Raw genomic sequence first — 16,767 nt, 5'->3', positions numbered from 1 at the left:
CCTGGGATACATTATCTCCTGTGATAACTTTTTCTGTTTTTCGGGTAGTTTTGTAACTGATGCAGAAGTATTAGTAACTCATATTTTCTCTCTAGTTCTTACATTGTGCTGATTGTAGAAATGTCATGTATGTACACAAAGATATGAGACTGTTTGGAAAGATCATTTCCCCCAACTGAGCTGTTTTTTTTTCCATCGCGTCCACTTCTGTGTTATTTCAGATTGACGTAGGAAGTCTCTGTCTCAGCACCATTTGCTTCAGACACCGGGATAGGTAACTGTGCTTTTTACAGTTTTTGCTTACTTTTTTCCAAGGTACTCTTTAACTCTCACATCTTGTACCTTGCTTTACACATCTGCGGGCTAACTCCCCCTCAGCTGGAGTTGTGGGATTGACCCAAACCAGTTCCCCTCTGGAAATCTGGGCCCTAACTGCTCTGTGGGTTGGTTTTTGAGAGTAAAGCAAAGGCTGCAGTCCTGGGTTTCCCCATAGGCTAGGGCAGGCTTCGGTCTGCCTTGTTCAGAGGCAGCACACGACACCCCCAAGTCCCCGCATCCTTCATGGGAACAAGAGTTAAACCTAATGGTGGGGTTAGGGTCTCTTTTTCTGTATGGTGGCAGGCTGTGGGAATAACTGCAAACCTAAGAGAATTGATTCTCCGGAGGCACCTGTACTGAAAGCTTTTGTACAAGAACGGAGTCAAACAGCATCCGATTTTGGAGGGGGAAGTGGCCGTCTTTTCTGGTTCTTGGTGGTACGTGTGAAAATCATCCCCTCGAGTAATAAATAGGCTGAAAAAGGAGCATTTTCCGATGGGATCCGCGTTAATCAAGAAGTTGGTGACACCTGGTGGCAGGCTCCGGCCGGCTGCGAAACCCGCCGAAAAACATGCGCTTCTCTGCCTGACCCAGATTCAACAATTACCCTTTAAATGTGCTTCTGCAGAATTTGCTGCTGTTTTCTGACAAGGGCAAAATGCTCCACGTTAGAGTTATTGTTTTCCAGGGGTTTGCAGCGATAAAACCTGGGAGGTAATTGTGTGTAGCGACAGGAGCATCCCGACTCTGATGTGGTTCTTGCCTGCACTGGCAGGATGATGGGCTGAAACCAGCCATGCCTTTTTCTAGCTGCTTGAATTCAGCTGATCCCCTCCCCTCAAATCACCCGGAGTATGTTTTCTGTAAAAGATGAGGAATTTGGGGAATAATAGGCTGTAGCAGAGGTTAAGCTCAACTGACTTCTTCCCTGGTATATTTTGGAGTAACTAAATGCCATTTCTACTTATCAGGATGCATAAGTTTTGCATTGCTTGTGAGTATCTGCCTCATTTTATAGAGACATAGGGAATCAGTTAAAAAGAAGATAATAGTGTGCTTGCATTTATCCATGCCCACCATACTTGCCAGCATCTAACTTAGAAGAATACTTTTGCCCGGTTAGGGGAGGTTTGGCGTCACTAACGGGCGATTTTTGGTGCGAGGACCCTTCCTGCGTGCACCCGGAGCCTGCCGGGCTGGTGCACCTACGGAGCAGTGGTTTGGGATGAACAACAGCCACCGTTCGGGGTGATGTCTGCCCCTGCTGAGCCAAAGGGAGAGCGTCAGCAAGGGTGCAGTCACGATCCTTCTGCCTCTCAAAGGGTAAAATGGTTCCAGTCCCAAAACCCTGTAAAATGAAAATCAGTTAAGGTATTTATGAGGACTTCTTGAATGTGACTTTTCATCCTTTACAGTCACATCTGGTCGATAGAAGTGTAGCATCATTATATCAGAGGAGTGACATGAAAGGATTATTCAGAAGGTATTGCGGCTGATGTCCTTCTCCAGTGATGGCTTTATTGCAAGAGATTAACTATGAAACATATTTCTTAGATAGCCTAAACCCCCCAGTGTTTTAAGATGAGAGAAATAGAGACTTTTCCAAAATCCACTCAGTTCAGTTGTACTAAGGTGTGTTTTTCAGACATTATTTAATGTTTTGGAAGTCTTTTATACTCTTGGTTTAATTAGTTTCCTCCAGTTGAATTTGGATTTTGCATGTTGACTAAGTGATTCTTCCCCAAACCGCCTGAGGCGTCAAGTTGATCTCAACAGAAATGCTGAAATAAACATTATTATTTGGTAGCTGTGACTGTTCAGAGCCGCATCACTGGTGCTGAACTGTTATGTGCTGTGACAGCTCATTATCTCCCTGCTTTCCCAGGCACAGTAATATCAAAATCACTCTATCTGTTTTCTTAGTAGATCTTTTCATTTACCCTGGTGGGCTGACAATAGATTTGTGTCCAGTTTTGTGTGTATTGCTGTTTTCTGTACAGTAGTGTAACCATGTTTAAGTGTACAACATCTTGTGTAGTTTTATTGCTGCAGAGGCCAATGGGTAGGCATGTCCTGGTGTAAGCCTGTTTTATGAAGTTCAGGGTATTATTCTCATATATATATATATATATATATACAAATTATACTATAGTATATACTATTTTTTTACGTATACACACATTTATAATAGTGGGTGAGCAGCTCAGCCTGTGCATGGATGACGACAGCTGTTTCCAGTCAAGGTCAAGTCTGTATATACCTCCCAGAAACAGTTAATAAGGAGCTTTCCTGATCTAAAATACTTAGAGATGTCTTTTTGAGCTCATCTGGCTTCTGCAATGGACAAAGACAGTAACATCATCCACTGTAGGCGACTTTTTAATAATACACCAGCCAAGCGTATCTGTTGTGATCCATCGGGTGTTTGTTGGAATCGCTGTAAACTTTTGGAACCATTCTGAATATGTACTAGTTTTTTGTGTTTTTTTTTAATGCTCCATCTCAATAAAGGTGAAAAGTTAAGCATTGAAACTCACTTCTATACTGTATTATTCAGATGGAATACAAAGATATAAAAGCCCATGTTTAATTGGCAGTTTGTCTCTCTTTTAGTTTGGAAGATGGGCTTTCATGCACGTGTGTCAGGAAAGTGGAGTAGAGGGAAAAACAGATATTTCATTCTCTGGCTAGGGATTTGTGTTTCATTGTGCTTTATTGCAGCTGGGTCATCTTGGCAATCAAGCTTATTTTGAATGGGAGTTTCCTGGTTTTGCACAGGTGGCTGTATTTACATTGAATTCCGTAAAATATTGCTAAAAGCAAACCAAAATCAGTTATTTCTCTTTGCTTACATATTAGAGGGAACAGTGATGGGATCGTAATTGCAGAGACTTTTCCAGGTCAAAAATGCTATGACCGGGGTTATGCCACATGGATGGAGGACTCCAAATACAGAATGTATTTTCGATAAAACATCTCTCAGCTTGAACAGCTATTGCAGCGTCACCAAGTTGATGGAAGTCGCTAATTTTAATTACTTCTTTAAAATTTTTAAGGAAACATGATGCCTTTTTGTTCATGACCTGGGACAACCTTGTGATTCTGACCTTTTGACCGAGCAGGTAGCCATTTTTACATGTACACAGAGCCTGTAATCTGCATTACATGTATCAGTAGATCATGGCATATTTGGGAAAATAAAAAAACAAAACCAACAAACCCAAAAAACCCACAACCCGAAACCAGACGTCTGGCCTTATCTGTGCAACAAACTGCTTTGCACTCTCATCAGAAATAGGGACGGAGCCATTTTTAAGGCCCCAGGTCTGCCTGCGCTTGTGGTTTAGAAACCACTTTAGAAAGCCACTGGTTGTGGCTGGTGCTGGGAAATAGCACTGCAGAGGAAGGCTTTCCTGCTCTCAGGGCATCCGAATATCTCTGCCCTCAGCAGATCCCAGGTGCAACAGGTTGAACTTTGCTGGCAGCCTGGTCTTTCAAGGCTTGACTAAAGGGATTATGCTCTTGCAAGGCGCTGGACCAAGGAGTTCCACTAATATGATCCGCGTGGGTCTTGAGTCCTTATGGTGATGTCTTTTGAAGCAGTAATGTGATTTTATTTAGTCAGATAGGGGACATTATTCTTAAAGCTCTGAGATAACAAATGCACAGCTTAATGTGCTACAGATGTGCGTGATGGTGAATCAGGGCCTTGGAAGGCTTCCAAAGAGGGACGCTTTGCTGCTGACGGTCGTGTTACATGAGCTCACGTTGAAACCAGCCCTGTCATCCTTGTGTACTTTGGTGTGGCGTAAATGGTAAGGGAGCTCTGAGGGGTGGTTTGCAGAGAGTGGTCGTTAAGAGCCTTATCTGCTTCTCCTTAATAGTGTTTTCTTTTCCTTCATTTGCAATAAATTTCACTGGTGAAGGAACCAATGAATAATTTTATGAAGATACTGATAGTCATTCCAGACCAGAATATTTTTTCCCTAAATCTTTTTAATTTTCTCAGAAATGCTTGCCTTTTTCTTCAGCAGAGTGGATTCATTGCATTATGTATGTATCCGTTGTCATAAAAATGCTGACAAAAGAATTTGCCAAAATAGCATTTGTTTGCATAAATTTAGCATATAAGAACCTACTTGTGATGGAGTTGAATACAGGGAAAAGCTATTTGGTATGAAGAGCAATGGGCCCCATTTGCTGTACCATCAGCTATAACTTTGGTATCAGAGACAGCCAAAGGTAGTCCTGTGCCTGGATTAGTGCATATTTATGTATATTATATGGTAAGAGTGGTATTTCAATGGTATTTAAAATAGTGTGGAAGGAGCCTGTGTTGCTGCAAGGAGACAGGCAGTGAGATGCTGAGGATGAAGGTTTGCATGCAACCTGTCCCTCCTCTGGGTGAGCTCCTATTGCCCATGCTGTGGTCAAGCTCCTGTGCTTGGCAGCAGCTGTAGAATTATAAGGATTCGAGAAACCCGCAATTTCCCATGTTCTTCTCCCATAACTTCCAAAATGTGGCAAATGCATCAATCCCCACTCCCCTGCCTTGTTCACCTACTGCCACAGTTTATCTCCCCATCCCCAACACACATGCTGTCTACGGTGTAAGAATATGGAAAAAACCAAACAAAACCAAACCAACAAAAAACCAAACCAAAAACCAGAAAACGAATATGGGGCAGTTTGAAGGCTCAGCCTTATATTGAATGTACACAGCTCTCAGCCACATTTAAGTCCTCTTGCTCCTGTCACAACTGAATCTGTGCTGTGGGGGATAATTCCATACGAGCAGAATCTACGTTTATCTGGGGAACTTCAACCACCCTGATATTAAAGGCAAGTACAAGGATGCTCTTTGCACGGGGCTCGATGCAAAAGCTCAGAGGTGAGAAAGGAGGCAGCCTGACCCTCTCTAGCAGCGAGGACTGATGACAAATAAGCGACTGTGTGTAAAAGGCAGGATCACATCTAGCTGTTCCTCAACAGATGTGTGTATGTTATATTTGGAGTGGTCACACTGGAAGCCTGGCCCAGAGGGGACTGTCTTTGTGGATGGAGAATACAAAAAGAATGAACATGTCTTTCCATGATGCAGCGCAGATCCAATGCTGTTTTCTCAGAAAAATGCTAACAAACTGAGCTCAGCTGCTGGAATCAGCCGCTGCTGCTTGTGAAGCAGGGACAGGTTAGAGAAAATCAAACTCTTCTAAATGGGCTCTACCCCAGCACGACTCACCACTTTGAGGGTGCTGATGTCCTGGGCAGAGCAGGGAGGCAATGCCTTGTCCTGAGAGCTGCTCATCTCTGAAATAATCCAGAGGAACCAGGTATACAGCCAGCTTAGAGGCTGGAGGATAACTCTGGAGTGGGATTGACACAAGAAATGTTTGCTGAGAGCTCTTTAATGAACTTCAGTGTTTGTCCTTCATGGGGTCTGCAGTGACTGCAGCTTTCCCTGACAGTAGCAGCACTGTAACTCACTTAGGAGTCTTCCCTGGCTTTTAATAGACCTTTTTTTCTGTGCTTCTTGGTGCTCCGAGATATTAAATTACCCGGTTGTCGGCAGCGCCAGAGGGGCGATGCAAAAAGCGCCACCTCGTCACAAGGTGAACGCTAGCATTTCTGGGTATAGCAAATTATCCCACACCGAGCTCCCTGTGTGTGCCAAAAGCACCTCGCTCCATGCGCATCTGGAGAGTCAGAAAAGTTAGAAGTTTAAGACACTACCTAAAAAGCCCTGCCTGAAGTCCCTCACAAGGAAGGCGTCATTCTTCGGCTGTTCCTCGCTCGCCGCTGCTTTTCCCAGCAGGTAAAAGCGGGGTGCAGGGAGCACATCTCCCGGCAGCGGCGGTGCAGGGTGCCCGTGGTCCGGCGGGTGGCACGGCCGCCCCTCCGACAGCATCTCCCGCGTCCCAGCCAACGCAGGTTTGCCCTGCAAAACTCTCTGCCGTCGTTTCCTCGTCTCCACGGGCTTTTTATGGTAAATGCCTCTCTGCATTGCCGGTTTTTCACGGCTCGGCTGCCGAAGCGACACCCGGGGAGACGGTCCTCGAAGTTGGGCTGGCGCTGCAGAAGTCCTGTGGGTAATCCTACGCTCACACCTTCAGAAACTTGCTTCTGGATATTACATATTGATTCAGGTTAAGGGAATGATAATTGAAAATATTTTTTCCTGGTTACCTATGTGTTGACATCATACTGCATAGTTTCATTTGGTCGCCATAGTTATTCCAAACATTTTAGTGTGTTTTTTTCAGTGAGTGCACAAATGGTGCTCCCTTACAGTAGAATTTAAAGCAAAGCATCTGTTTTCTGTTCTGTGTTTGTTCAAGCAACTGTGACAAACTCCCTGCCTTTACAGGCACGCTCCCTGCTTTCCTGTGGTATGTCAAATGAGTTGCCTCCTCATTGCTGATAATCAGAAAATTCCCGTTCCTCTCCCAAGTGCCTCTTACCTTGCCCATGAGTCTTGCAGGGAGACTCATGCTGTTGGTGTCTGGCACCTATGGGGTGGTGTGGGCTGGGCAGTTATTAAGCTGAGCAGCCACCCCCCCCGGGTGAGGTATGGCTCTGCGACACACTTCAGCCTTCAGATTCATATGTCACCCAGGTAGATACATAAAATAACGTGTTTGATAGTAAATTCTTATTTATGAAAGCAGAACAACACTGCAAACTGATAAATGGGCAAAAGCAGTATGGTGATTGTAAAGGATTTTTTGTTCAGCATCTCAACTAACCTTCAGTTCTTCCGTTTAAGTCAAGCTGGAATCTCCCTCCATTAGTTTAAGCCGAGGTTTCTTGCTTGTATTTTCTAGAGGTTGCTGCTGTACCTTCTTCTTCCATATGGAGGAGGGAATGACCTGTGCAGGAAACAAAAGCTGAGTCCTGCACCCTCCCAGGCAAGAATGCAGCACTTGTTCCTATTTCAGAGTATTTCCTGCAGCTGGATATTGAACTGACCCAGCACATGGTGGGGAGTGATTCTCCTCCATCCCTCCTAAGGATTTAGAGGGTTTTTTCCTTAATTAACATGTTGCTTGAACTTAATAACTGGCCCAATTCTGGTTTCTGGTTGCTATATTCTTCCACAGCCTTCTGAGGACATGCTGTAGATCACGTCATGATAGACATTAAGTGAATCATTTTCCTAACAGGTTTGTAACTACCCTTCCTCTGTGAGCGTTACACAAGAGCAGGTATGTGACGCAGGCAGTGAATTTGGGAATAGGATGCTTGATATAAGCAGTTCTTTCCACAGCAGTGTAACCACACTTGGCCTTACAGGATCTATTCTCATTTAGAGAAATACAAAGATAATCAAGTAATTGCTCAACTTTGTCCATCAAATGAGTAATAATTTTTCCATGTAATTCAACTGTTTCACATCCTTTTCAATCTCGAGAATTCATTTCATCCTTTCTTCTGCCCCAGGATAGGATCAGCCTAAACTATTCCCGATAGGGATTTCTCTAACCTACCTATTCCCAATACGTCCCGTGATGGAGACCCATTACCTCCCTAAAAGGAACACCGTGCTTCAGTACCCTCAACTACTTATTTCCATTTATTTCATGGCAGTAACATGCTATGAAGAAGATAGAAGTTTGAAACAGATGACTGTCAGTCTTAGGTTAGCGTGCTTTGACATAAATTAAGCTGAGTAGCATTTTATATTGTATGTAAAAAGTGCACGATAGAGTATGTAAAAAAACCTAAAACATTCAGTTACAGCCATAACCACATAACAATTCTACTGCACCTGTTGCTGTAGGATTTCAAGTGATACAGAAAACAAACGCTTCAGTTTCTAAACTCAAATGTGTGACTTGGGTGTAACTGGATATATAATAGCAGGCAGTGGTGAACAGTCTTTTAAAAAGCTAAGTCCTAAATAAATGAATAGCTTTTTATTTGAGGGAGCTTGAGTGAAGTTGTAGGAGTCCTTGCCTGATAATGGCATGAAAGTGAAAAGCAAAAAAGAGCAGGCAGATTTCAGGAAGAGAAGAGAAAAAAGTGGCTTTTTAAGAAGGTGGTTTCCAGCTCAGCAAGCCTTTAACCCACTCATTGATAGAAGCGGGGAAAGTGAAAATCGGTCTGTGCATGCCCTGCTTCTCCCCCTCTCCTCCCCTTTTCCTAAGTATTAGCTGGCATTGGTCATTTCTCAGCTGTGCAATGTGAAGAAAGGACGTTGAGCTAGGTGGACCTGCGGGCTGACCCCGGATAGCCGTTCCTGTGTGCCCTGTGGAGGATGCCATGGAGTGACTGCTTGGCGCTGTGCCGCGAGTGCCATATTTCTCTCCACATCCCTTTGGACCTCTACCAACTCGTTGCTGAGGTAACGCAGAGCGGCGTGAGGCGTGGGTGACATTTATGAGACAATGAGACAAATTCCTCTTGACCTGTAGTAATAGATTTCACAGACGTGGAGGAATATTTTCTTAATTAGGTAGGTTTAATTTTCTTGTATGGATTTCCACTGCCAAGGCATTTCTTCCAGCCTTCCTTTGATAGGAAGGATGTGTTCATGATGTTGGACTGTCACCGAGAAATCTGGGCTCAGTACTTGGCTGGGTCACAGGCTTTGTGAGATGCTGGCAAGCGGTTTCTTCTTGTGCCTCAGCTGTAAATGAGGAGATCTTCTTTTCCTCTATCAGGAGCTCAAGGCTGTTCCTTTTAATAATGCACCAGCCTCATTGCCGTGATATAAATAAGGCTTTATTTTGCATATTTCTGTGCAGTAGTTTGATTCATCACTTCAAAGTTATCTCCAGATTTTCCATTCTTTCTTTATTGAGTGGTATTATCCTGTCTCACATTTTCATTTGCCTTTGCCTAACGCTGATGAAGAAGAGATACATGCCATGATAAAGTACAGCTGCTGGTGTTTGCCTTGCAGGGAGGGCTAGGGTGAAGAGCTTATCTGTTGCAAGTCTCCTCTCTTGTAATCCTGACATGTTGGTTGGAGCACAAAAAGGACTCTTTCTGAATGATGTCGGAGGCAGCATTCAGCTCATAAATATTTGTGTTTCATCACCGCATCAACGAAAATCTGGAAGGCTGTTACACCCTGTCGGTTCTGTCTTCAGTGACAGTAAAATTTTAATTGGTTTTACTTCTGGTGCTTGTTAACCCAAATGTAATGTCTGCTTTCATGTCGAGTTCAAGGGGAAATGAAATCCCTCCCAAAATTTTGGAAAGAGATTGCTTAAATAGCGGCCTGTTTTTGTGATTAATTTTTTCAAGACGAACTGTTTTCTGCTCTTTGCAGAGGAAAAGCCTCCCACTGCCTTTATCTGCATCCTTAGTTCAGCCAACTTGTAAACAAGGATTGAGCTTTAAAATCAAAGCACCATAAGGACTCAGCTGTGACTTTGCCTGGATTATAGCAATGACAAGATCGCTAAACACCTGCGTTGTGTTATTACTTGCTGTAAGCTCTGTGGATGAGGCAGCCTTTGCTCTTTTGGGTTTTTTTTTTGTATACCAGCTCTTCCAAAACACTCTGGCCTGTGCCCCCGGGTGACACATCTACCCTGACCTTCCCATGGGAAGCTCTGGTCTGACTCTATCTCCATAAGCCCCAAACTGGGACCAGGGTTAATGGAGCAGTGTTTTACCCTAACAGCAACAGGAGCTGCCAGCCTGCTTGAGGTGAGACCTGGGGAGAATGAGGCGGACCTGCAGAAGAGAAGACTGAGGAGCAAACCAGGCTCTGGAGGACACCATCGCTCGCCACTGGGTCAGCGTCATCTCTGTTGGTGGAACTGAATCTCCTTCTGATAAACCGCCCTGCACTCGACCGGCTCCAGCCTGGGTTTAGGGAGTCCCTGGAGCAGAGCCAGTCCCGGTGCATCACCTGGGGGCATCCCACTGGTCAGGGGGCTGTGAATACCTGGGGGGACAGAGAGTGGGACAATGACTAAGTTTGTTTTTTTAACAAAAAAATCTCTTCAAAGAGGGGTTGACATGTCTGAGAACTGCATGTTTTGGTAGCACGTGAGATTTCTGCACACGTTCCTCTGCACGACGCGCTTCTAGGGCCACTTTTCCTGTGAAGCAGCGAGCGTTGGCCGTGCCTCCGGCCGACCCTGCCGCGGGGGGGGCTCCTGCACTGGAGCGGGCTGGCACCAAAATAAATGCCACCAGCAGCAAAGCCAGCTTTCCCAGGAGTCCTGCGTATGGCAGTTTCAAAGCTTCTGTGCCTTTCCTGGGTCTAAACCTCAAGGAGGGGGAGAGAGCAAAATTGCCTTGCTCTAGTTCTTTAATCAGCTAAAATCTTGAAGATTCGGTACAGCCGCCCTGGCTTGGAGTGGGTAGTGACTGAGCTCTGCCCTTCCAGGACAATCAAGCTGCAGAGAAGCAAGGAAAGCCATTGCAGAAGGAGCCAGAGATTTCTTCCAGCGTGTGGATACGTGGCCCCAGGTTGGGCCATGCGCGGCATTCCCCTGGGGGAACTGCGTTTCACTCCCCAGCGTTAATTTGGGAACATGCTTGCAGCAGAGAGCTTTAGCCATAGGCTTGGAAAACACAATGCTCAGTTTTTAGAGGTCTGGGGTTATTTTGTGATGGCTTAAAAAGAAATAACTGTGATTAGTTTTGCAGCGCCGTGGTTATTTCAGAGGGCTGGCTGAAATCATATGCAATATGACTAATGGCCTGTTTCCCCCATCACCTCCCAGCGCTTAATGGATGTAAAAGTGAGGGCAAAATCTGACTTCTGTTTGATTTTGATGCAACTAGTTTTAGTCACAAACAGCATCAATTCCGCCAAAGATGAGCAAATGCATTTTTTTTGACACCCTTAGTATCACTGTCTAGAAAGCCTTGTTTAAGCCTGTGTATGTTTGAAGTCATGTACTGCAGAATATTACTGAATTTTGTCACTGACAATCCTTACACAGAGGAGCCAGCAAACTCTAGTTAGAAAGAATGAAAAGAAAATGTAATAAAATACTGTAATACTACATGACTGACTGAAATAAACATAGGACTAGAGATTTTTTTCCTTATTTCCCACTCTTTCCTTCTCAAGGTACAGTGAAGTATTTGTAGTTTGAGTTAATCCAAAACATGAGCCCTGGTGTCATCTGCTCTAAGTGACCTGGCTGATACAAACTTTTTTAACCCTGCCCCAAAATGCCCAGTACGAACAGTAAGGTGTTGCCGCCAAACTGAGTGTTGAAATCACAGTTCAGGTAAGAACCAGCAGTCCATTTACAACTGTAATTATTAGTCTTAACTGAAACTGGCAGGCTGGAAATGTAAAGATTTTTCCTGCATTGAAATGTCTTCAGGTGGTGGTAGAACTTTGCAGAGATCTAGAAAACCTATTGTCTCTAGTGAAATCAGTCTCTTTGATCTCATTTCCATTTGGGGTTTCTACAAAATTAAACAAAACTCTGCAAATATTTGAGAAGAGAATCAAATAGTTATATTACAAATAAAGTGACTTTTTTTTCTATCATATGGAACGTGTTTTTATTAAAGGTGGTATTGCTGAATTTAAAAATACTTGCATGTTAGAAGAGGAGAGAATGAGTTCGTTAATTATGTGGATTTGCAGCTACAAGGTGATTCTCGGTTTTTAAATGTCACATCCGATATTCTTTAATCCTTTTTTTTTCCCCAAATGATAACACTTCAAAAATACTTGGCAGCTGTATGAGACAGAAGAAGTGAGCTGCAGGCGCAAGGCAGAGAGAGACGATGGAGGGAGCGACCCAGGGGCACGGGGAGAGCAGTCCAGCATCTGCTGACCCACCCGGGAGCGAGCGGCTGCAGCTCCCACCACCCGTGCCTGCCGCCCCAGGCCATCGCTGGGAGGTTGGCCACCGCCTGTCCCACCCCATCCCCGTTGCACGGCTGCTCACACCCATGCGCCGCCCACCCAGCCGCTCTGGCAGCCTCGCGGCACTGCCTGCCTTGTGAGGCTGCTGAGAAAGGGCACGTTCCCCAGCCTACAGGCCTAGGTCATAGAATAAAATCATAGAATCATTTAGGTTGGAAAAGACCTTTAAGGTCATCAAGTCCAACCGTCAACCCAACACCACCATGCCCACTAAACCATGTCCTGAAGTGCCACGTCTACGTGTTTTCTGAACGCCTCCAGGGATGGTGACTCCACCGCTTCCCTGGACAGCCTGTTCCAATGCCTGACAACCCTTTCAGTAACGAAATTTTTTCTAATATCCAATCTAAACCTCCCCTGGTGCAACTTGAGGCCATTTCCTCTCGTCTTACACGTCTTTTAAATAACTCCAGGGATGGTGACTCAACCACTTCCTTGGGCAGCCTGTTCCAGTGCTCGACAGCCCTTTGGGTGAAGAAGACATTTTTCCTAATACCCAATCTAAACCTCCCCTGGTCCTCTGCGTCAGAGCCCTTGAGCTGGATCCCTTTCCTCCCCGCCACGGGATGCAGCGCTGGCTGCATCCGCAGGCAGCGGGAGAGGCAGCCTTTACAGGCATGGGAAGCAGCACGTAGGTGAGGATGGGCACCGTCTGCTCCGAAACCGCTGCATGAAATGGCACCTGCACACTCCCTCCACAGGCTCCTCCTGGATGGCCAGCTATGCCTAAATATTACCTAAGCATGTATTATACATGTCACATTTAATATGATAATACATATAGCCAAATGCACACACATAGATATTTGTGCATTAAATTGTTTGAAGACTCTTGTTTACCACTATTGATTCATGCCAGCTCTGCTCTGATTTTAAATCCATCCAGGCCTTGGTGTTCTTTGGCTTTGATGGTTCATACTCCTCAGATAGCAATTTGTATGTGTTTTATTTATAATCTCATGACAGGCCACAGTTTTGCAGTAACAAAAAGGGTGCTTTACACTTAAAATGATTAAATTGTCAGACAGCTTCTGAGCACACACTGAAAAATTCTCTAAACTAATCGTGTGTTTATGATTTTCATGAGAATTTACATGTGCAAATCAGATATTTGGTTGCACAACCACCATATGAGTTGCTGCAAATGCATACAAGCAGGTTTGGCAGGTATATTTGGGCTACAGTCAAGAATTGCTATATGCTAAAAACCTGGAGGGGAGCTGGAACCAGGCTCAGTCTTGGTCATTAACATTAGAGGAATGTTATCTTTGTAATGCTGTTTAAACCTTGCCTGGCTTAATTTCATTTTACGCAGGGGTGCTAGTATTTTGTGTTCTCCTTGGTAGGGAGCTCTAGTCCTTTTATATCGTTCTTGAGTTTATTACTCATATGCATATACAGTTTATTACTTTTGATTTTCATAAGCTTTTTTTTTCCTAAGTGATCTGTAATTCAGTGTCAGCTTCTATGAAAAAAATGAAGGGGGTTTTTTCAGACTGGTTATGAGACTTTGCAGCAGACCTAGAGATAAAGTGTAAGTTAAACGAGGCCAGCACAGTGGCCAGCACACCACCGTACATGATACCCACAGTTGCAGTTAGAGGGATGACCACGCTGCTGGTGAAAGAAATGTATCTAACATTGGTATACTACTGCTGCTTTACCAGGAGTAATTTGTTATTAATTATTTGGGGAACGGGGACAGTATCCATCTTAGTGCTCTGCCCAACTCTGTTTAAAGAAGATAACTGCATGCCAAATTATTCAGTGCACAGAAAGGAGTGAAGGAAGTTTATCTGCAAATCTAAATGTTGCTCAAATTTTGCACAAACCCAAAGTTGCCTGTGCTGTGCACAGCCTCTCCGTGAGGCCAAGCCGGGTGTCCAGGGAGGGAGAGAGCAGTGATTGATGAGCTGAGGAGGAGCCTGGCCACACCTGCAGTGAGCTTGGGATTTGTGAGCGTGAAATTAAATCACCAAACCCTGAATGCCTTAAGTTAGTGCAGGTGAGCTCAGGTTAACGGGACTGAAAGTTTAAGAGACTGTCATTAATCACATCTGCAGAGTCTCATTTAGTCATTGCTTTTAAGGGAGGAAGAGAGAGAACAGCAATTTTGACCAAGGCTGGTGCAAATGCAAGCTGAACAGGCGATGTGCTCATGTAAGCCAGACCTGCCTGGTCCTTGCTGTTGCCTTTCTCTGCAGCACAGCTCCTGAGCACAGGTATATAGGGTGGGACTAAAAACACGCACAAGGCAAGCTAAAGCGACCAGTGAGTAAGGGGATCAAGAGATTTTAGGGTAATTACATTGTGCTGCATAGTCTGACTGTGGTTTTTATGTAACCAGTGGAAAGAGATAGGCTGCTCCTTAAGGTAATTTAAGGGATGACTTTGATGCTGAGAAAATATCTGGAGCCATCTGATTTTACGTCAGCATCCTTTGGGGAGGTGCAGGAACAGCTTCACAAGTACAGCCTGGGGTGGGACTCTGCAGGGAGGGGAGTTTGGAGGAAAGGGTTTGGTTATGACATGATGCTTCATAGACTGGAAGTAACAAGTATTCTGCAAAGCAGCCAAATAGGTATGGGGCTACAGCAAACTGGGAGGGCTGCCTAATGGGGAGGTGAGGCAATCCGTCCTGCTTTACCCTGTGCTGGTTAGACCTTGGGAAAGCATCCTACTTTAGGCTTCATCCTCAAAGGAAGAGATGATTCAGGAAACAGAGTCCAGAAAGGTACAGCAAAAAATGAGCTGAGAATAGAGGCTGTGGGAGCAAAAGTTGTGGAACTAAAGCTGTTTGCTGTCAAGAAGAGAAAACTGCAAGGAGATGAGATCACTGTTTGGGTTCTCCTGGGCTGCTGCAGAAAAAAGGGGAATGGGCAGTTCTCTATGTCTGTGGTGGTTGGGATGAGAAGAAGTGATATTAAGGGAAATATAATTTTAAGATGGGGATGGAGAAGCACTGGGATAGATTTGCCCTGGGAAGTTGTGGAGTTGCAGTCACTGAGGGTCAGAAGTTAGACAAACATCTGCCAGAAAAGATAGAGCTGACCCTGCCTCAGGTGGGGCGATGGGCTGCCTGGCCTCTGCTCTGAGGCTCCTTCCAACCCTCTTTGCTATGATGACATTGAAAGCAAATTCTTCACAAAAATAAGTCAATGCGTTGCCTTTCGCCTTCAAGGAAGGAGATGCAGGGTGTGCCCAGGAGGAAGAGATGCGGAATAAAGTAGCTGTTGCAAGGGGCAAAACATGACTGAGACCTGAAACCAATATAATTATTATTTCTTTCCTTCTCTTTAAGTACTAATAATAGATTATTATTTTTTTGCATGCTATCAAGATAGCCAGTGTTATTCTATGCTGTTGCCTAAGCCATTAATGCACTGTGCTCTGAGTTACATTTTGCAGGCATTTTCTTTCCCTTCTCAGGAGAGGTTTTCTTATGAAGTGCCATCGTAGGCAGCAGAGCCAGGTGCTCGGGTACTGTGCAGTGTGGTGCTTTATGAACCTTGTTCCTCAGGTTCTGGAACAAACGGTGACCTTCTGACACAAGATTCCTTTGCTTCCCTACTCAACAGTTGGCAGATCTGCAGGATGACTGATTTTGATAATAATAAAGAAAAGCACACTGTGTGCACTGGGGAAATAAGATGAAAAGGATTTGTGGGTGGTTTTGAGTGGGATTCTTGGGGCCGGCATCCTTGTCCGAGGGAGCTGTCGGTACCAGGACGGCTGCAGCAAAGTGCAATTAAAAAGTTAGCAAGTGTATACCATCGGAAAACCTTTGCATGTAATAGCACAGGTATGTCAGGTTTGGGAATTACGGTCCCTCCCAGCCCTCCTGAGCGAGGCACAGCGAGCTGAGGTCTGGCAGCCGTAGCGGTGGCTGGCGGAGTTGCTCTCTGGAACGTAGATCCTGCTCTAAGTGGAGTGGATGTGCCCTCAAACAGTTCTGCTTGCCCAGCTACCAGGCTTCCCATGGGCTGTGGTCATCTGCTTGAAACCATAGCTGAACAAAGCCTGGAAAGTTTTGTCTCTTTGGAAGCGTTTTTCTTTTTTTTAAATCTGTTGAGCTGCTTAGCAGCAAGCCTGGGCAGTGGAGTATCAGTGTGGCCCATAATTTCAGGTCTCTGTGATCAAAGCTTCCTGATGAGTAAACCCTTTTTATCAACGTCAGTGATGGGAAGAAAACAGGCTTTGTTCTCTCCCTGCTGCAGAGGTTATTTGTATTGCCCTGTGCACACTGGATTGCAAGGAGCCGGGGCTGGCCCTGGCTGGCAGTGCTGCTACTGTGTTGGCAGAGGCTGTCCCACACCTGGAGGTCTTCCAGTCTTGGTAAAGACCATCAAAGTAAGGAAATGCAGGCTCTCCGTTGCCTCGTTAATGCCTGTGCTTGTCACTTCTAAGTAGAAATATGTTGGGTGGCTTTTGCATATTAACAGGCTTTTGATATTGGACAGGATTGTGGAGAATTCAGAAGCTGCTTGAAAGTCATGGATTTTTTTCCTTGTCTCAGATATGCTGAGGGTAAACAGCTCTGCCCTCTAGTGCCGTTTGCCAAATCTGTTAAAACCGAACACGTCAGTGATCCT

The 16,767-nt window shown here is 44.9% G+C and overlaps 1 protein-coding gene across 1 annotated transcript in view; it reads left to right on the top strand.

Annotated features, from left to right (window-relative positions):
- The window catches only part of SYNPR (synaptoporin), a 111,914-nt gene that overhangs the window by 33,381 nt on the left and 61,766 nt on the right, over window positions 1-16,767 (top strand). The window lies entirely within an intron of this gene.

Source organism: Haliaeetus albicilla, chromosome 24 (genome assembly GCF_947461875.1).
Source record: "Haliaeetus albicilla chromosome 24, bHalAlb1.1, whole genome shotgun sequence".
In the NCBI taxonomy this organism is placed as follows: Eukaryota; Metazoa; Chordata; class Aves; order Accipitriformes; family Accipitridae; genus Haliaeetus; species Haliaeetus albicilla.
This window is presented reverse-complemented; position numbering and strand designations above follow the sequence as displayed.